At 37.0% G+C, this 5527-nt stretch overlaps 1 long non-coding RNA gene across 1 annotated transcript; it reads right to left on the bottom strand.

Annotated features, from left to right (window-relative positions):
- Nucleotides 1-1450: 1450 nt before the first annotated feature.
- LOC141657055 (uncharacterized) lies at nt 1451-3901 on the bottom strand. Its single transcript, XR_012548641.1, has 4 exons — nt 3401-3901; nt 2530-2618; nt 2272-2348; nt 1451-1829 (listed from the first exon to the last, which is right to left on the bottom strand). It is a non-coding gene; the product is annotated as an uncharacterized LOC141657055 (long non-coding RNA).
- Nucleotides 3902-5527: the final 1626 nt, after the last annotated feature.

The raw sequence follows: 5527 nt of genomic DNA, 5'->3' as shown, positions 1-5527 counted from the left end.
TTAGGGTTGAGGCTTGATGACCCATTTATGTAAGTGGGTCGACACGAACACGACACGATATTTAATTGGGTCGGGTTTGGGTTAGAGGGTTTGTGACCCGTTTACATGCAACACGAACACGAACCCGACACGACCCGATCTGTTTGCCAGGTCTAGTCAAGACTGTTTGAAATAAGAATTTGTGTGTTTTTTTTTTTTACAACAATAAACCGTGGGTAAAAAAATGTCTTACAATACAAACATAGGAGGAGCTGAGTCACATAGACTACTAGAAACCCAGGTACTCGCACTAAAAATACAAGAGTAGTTAGCCGAACTAGAAAGACGGTACCTTTTTAGAGGAGGAGGATGATATTGTTCGTCGAAGTGAAAAAATTGATACTCTTTTCTCTTAGTCCTTTTAGCAAGTGCTGCATTCCAAGTATACCTGCAAAAGACGAAGAAAAACCAACATAATTTGTGTTTATTACTAGTATATTTGAGTAAACAATTTTTTTTTTGGCAACGATAAAGAAAGGTTCCTTACATAGTTCTTAGCCGACTCTCAGAGCCAGACTTTATTATTACATTAACTAAAACAAAAATTAAACTAAGAATGGGGTTAGCAAAAAGGAAAAGCTTCTTGAGGGGACGATCTGAGTTTGCCAAATGAGCGAAATCTTCTTTTCTCTTCTTTGTCAGTTGCGCTTCAGAGGAGTACTTGCAACAAGACACACTTACGCCTCGAGGACGTAGAGATTTATGGAAGAAAGACCTACTTGTAGAGCAAGTAAATACATTGTGTCTCAGAGATTCATCCCCACTAGTACAGAAATGGCTTTTGGCTACGGTTAAAAATGACATTTGGCTACGGTTCCTCGACCGTAGTAAATCGGGGCGTTGCCTTAGATCAAGTAGTTATGGCTACGGTCAGGAACCGTAGCCAAAAGTGACTTTTGGCTACGGTTATTAATAGGAACCATAGCCTAAAGCGACTTATGGCTACGGTTATTAAGATTTAACCGTAGCCATAAGTCACTTTAGGCTACGGTTCTCTTTTAACAACCGTAGCCTTTTCTCAATTAAAATTTAAAAAAAAAAATATTTACAAAAATATGATTTATTATAAATGTAAATTCTTTAATTAAGATAATAATAATTTACAATACCAATGTTTAACATACAATTACCATTACAAATCAACATCAGTATCAAGTTCTCATAATATTCTACCTCACAACTAAGCAGCTTCCTTCTTGTGCTTCTCTTTCCCGAGCTTCTTCTCCTCTTTGCATTTTCTCTCTTCCTCTGCATGTTCTCTTCCAATCCTCTCCCACTCTTCTCTCCTCCGCCTCATGCCTCTCCCTCGCTTTGAGCAACAAAGAAATGGGAGTGGATAAGTCGACAGAAAAACAATTTCACGTAACATGATGGCCCTATTTGGTCTTGAGCGATTTACAACGAACCTGCATCAACATTCTAATGCAACAGCCAGCAGGTGTGTGACATACACACTAAAAATTAGCTTCGAGATGAGCACAAAAGAAAATATTCTAAACCAACCAAATACAAAAAATGTCATTAATTCACTTCTCCCTCAATCCGGAACAAACTCTAGAGTGAAGGGAAAACTTAGCTAGCTTTTAGACAAAAGTTTAAAATCTATTTCAAAAAGAGGCTTTTTAATGCTACATCTCACAGCATAATATAGACACGGAAAAAAATGTACCTAGTTCTGAAGAGCACGAGATCCATGGATATGCTGAAGGATACTCTTTCAGTAGCTCAATAACCCAATTTTGATTATCAGTTACCATCATCAGAATTGTTGGTTCTACAAAAAACTGTCGCTGCAACAAGAAAACATTTATATTAGCAAATCTCACAATAATCATAAATCACGGAAAAGGACAAAGTCATATATATAATCTCTTAATGGAGCGTCTAATTCTACGAGATCTACCATATGAAAGTATGAAAATACTACTCCGTAGCATGAACTGCTCCCAGAAAAGTGGTGAACACATCCAATAGATAATCATGTGTTACTAGATATTTAAATGGAACAACATTAACAAGACAAACTGCTCAGAATTTCAGATGGTATATTATGAAAATACAAACTTTAGCACAACAGATAAGGATAACTCAACAGCGCATTGCTCTGTGATATCAAAAATAGCAAGTTTCATAAAAATACATACTCTATTGAATAACTAATGAGTAATCTCACAATGAACGTCATTCAATCAAAATCATAAGCGATTGCAAATAATGATGCTAACCACTTACCCATGACTAACATTCTTTGGCAGAGTAATCTCTCCAATCACGTTTTGCTACTCCAGCCTTTCTTGGGCTTTATATGCCTAATAGAATAGTACACAAAAGAAAATGAAATCACAAAAGGGTTGAAACACTTTTTTAAAGAAATGTCAGCAACAGTTTATGGACTGCACGAGATCTAACCTCCTAGCCAAACAGCAACAACAAAAAATAAAGTTATACGATACCAAAGAGTAAAAGCATTTCCCCATGGTTACTACTTACTAAAACATAGAGCACAGGCCAGGAGAGAAAGAGAAGAATTTGCCTTGATATCAAAAATAAAAGGTTACTTTTCAAAGTTGACTGTCACCCTGCACGTTTGAAAAGAGACCGTATAAACCGAATTAGAACAGTGTTGAACCTAATTCATATTAAGAGGCATTGGCAAATTCACATTAAGCCTAGTTATGAAAATACAAACTTTAGCTAAGTAGCTACTAAAAATTACAGGTAATCTAGGATCCACCCTGGCACTAGATATGCTAGCCAAGCAATCAGATACTCATGCCGCTTTTTTATTCTTTGTGATGGGTGTTTTTTAATCAAAGGTAAACAAATGGTTGGACGGAGGAAGCATGACCGTTAATCAAGTCTGGAGGGGCCTGACACCGGCTGACTATTAAGTACATATACATTTCAGTGAAAAAAATGAACATTCGGCTCCTCGCCTCGTGGTTGTGAACCAGTATTCACATATAAGAAATGAGTTTAAGAGCAAGATAAACAATTTTGGATCCTTGTAATTTATAAATTTTTCAGTTAAAGGCTTCTCTTCTAACTCTTTCAATTATTTTTGTCAAAATACGAAGACATAAACTTAATAACTTACGAATGTTTCTCAATCCAAACCCACTTTAGTTAGAATTCCAAATCCGTCACTTGCAAAGTTGTAAGTTTGTATTGAAAGTGACTTAAAAATGAATAAAACCGGCAACAACAAAGCGAAAATTCCAATACACCACAAATACAAAGCTTTTCAAGGAACCTAACATCAAAGATTAGTCTATAAACGACAATGCGCTAAACATAAACCCTAAAAAGTAAAAATCAAACAAAACTAACATAACTTGATAGAAATCAAAAAAGGAATTACCTTTGCGGCATAGAAATCATAAGAAATCGCAGCAATCGGCTCAGATATACCCATTCCAATTTCCTTTGCTACTCGAATTTCATCTTCAAAATCGCAAGAAATCGCAAATCAAGGGAAAGGAAGACAAAGAGATCGAGGTGTTTGGCAGCACCAAATGTTACACCACCATCTGGTTGTTCAATTCCACATCATTAATACCCTAGAAAACTTGAATGGTGATAATATGTTGATGATTGTTTTAAAATACCAAAAAAATGAGAGGAATTGGGGACAATTAGGCGGATGCAAGAGGGATTTGAAGGTAGAAATTGAAGGGTAGTTCAAGGAAGAGATTTGTAGTAGATTGATTAATGGAAGAGGATGTACAGAAATGGGAGTTGAGAGATTAAGAGATGAAGGAGAGGCGTTCGAAGTCTGCGGGTATGTGAGGGCTGATTTAGGAAGATGGATAGACAAAGTCACAAAGCAGTTTGTGTTATACTAGGCTGCATTTAATATGTATAAACTTTCGGCAACGGTTCACAATAACCGTAGCCTTTTCTTCATATAAAGGCCGGTTTTAAATGGAACCGTAGCTTTTTCCAGTTAATGTATTATACAACCGGTTGTATATACAACTTATTGATGTTGTGGAAACTTTATTCAAAGTTGTCGAAATTTCTATTAACAAAATTATCGAGTTATGATACAAAGTTGTTGAAACTTAAGGAATAATTATTAAGCCTCAATAACTTCGTAAAATAGCTCAATAACTTGTAAAATAACTCAACAACTTTGTGTGAGAGCTCGATAATTTTGACACGGTTGTACATAGCTCTTATACAACCAGTTGTAGGATAGTATTTATGAGCTTTTTCCTTTGTCCGATATTTATGGCTACGGCTGTTTATCAATAACCGTAGCCTTTGATAAACGGCTACGGTTAATAACAGAAACCGTAGCCTTTTCTTCCCGCCTAATCTACTTTTTGTACTAGTGCCCCTTGGCTATGATTCTTCTTGAAGTTAAAAATTCTCTTCGTCTCACTCACTTGACGATTAGAAGGATACCTGCAAAATCTACCTGAGGGGTTCCTGCAAAGCCTACGTGTAGGCGAGCCACGTGACAGTTTACCAAACAAAGGAATCTTGCACTTCTTACGTCCAGCTGAAAAAAGGAATGACTCATGGTCACTTGGATCTTTATGGGCTTGGAAGCAAATAGAGGTGTTGGTCGTGTCATTCACCAAAAAAACAGGTAAGCAGGAATTAGGGGCGACAACCGTATGGTCTCCTTGGAGGATTTGAGTACCAGAAGGAGATAAGTCGTCACAAATAGAGAAGGACCTTGAGTTAACACCACCAATAGGGGACTCCCTCAAATTAAAAACATGAATCCCATTTATGGCTCCTGAACAAGAAATTGTGTCTTCATTTACCGTGTCTTCATTTACCACAACCGTCTTCAGTTTTCGCTTTTTAGAGCGTCTCCTCCTCTTCTTTCTCTTATAATGATATCTTATAATTCCTCCCTCCTTTGTGACCTTGGTATTAAGCATCCAAATTGTCATAGTAGACAAGTCTCTTTTATTGTAAAAGCTCACCTTACTACCTTGAAGCATTTTTTGATAAGCTTGTCCGTAGATCCTTAGCCTTGAATTTCCTCCACCCTTTCTTGAGAACTCAAGAACCGAGTGTTTAGGAATATACTCATTATCACCCATTTGAGAGTCTTTGTGATTGTGTTCCAACTCAAAATTAGGAGAAGAATTTTCTTCGAGATTTATAGGAATACCATCATCCGAAATGCAGGTATCAATGACAGTGGAGTCAGAAAGTGGAGTAACGCAAGAGCCACAAGAAGACCCCCCATTATCGTTAACTGAGGTGTCCCCGGTATTTTCATCAGGGATAGGTCTTTTACTTTCCCTAGCCACCTCACATGACAACTGGTCCTCAATAATTCTCTTACAGTTAGGATTAATAGCCCGTAGATTCTTGACAACATTAATTTCTCTAAGGATATCTTTATTCTTAGGTTCAAGCATTGACACAGTTTCAAGATCAGTTTGCGCTTCCATGTGTATATTAGTCTTCATACAAGCTACAACTCGACGAAATAGAGCCTTAGCATTTTTAGGAAAGGACG

The sequence above is a fragment of the Silene latifolia genome, chromosome 5 (genome assembly GCF_048544455.1).
Source record: "Silene latifolia isolate original U9 population chromosome 5, ASM4854445v1, whole genome shotgun sequence".
Lineage (NCBI taxonomy): Eukaryota > Viridiplantae > Streptophyta > Magnoliopsida > Caryophyllales > Caryophyllaceae > Silene > Silene latifolia.
This window is presented reverse-complemented; position numbering and strand designations above follow the sequence as displayed.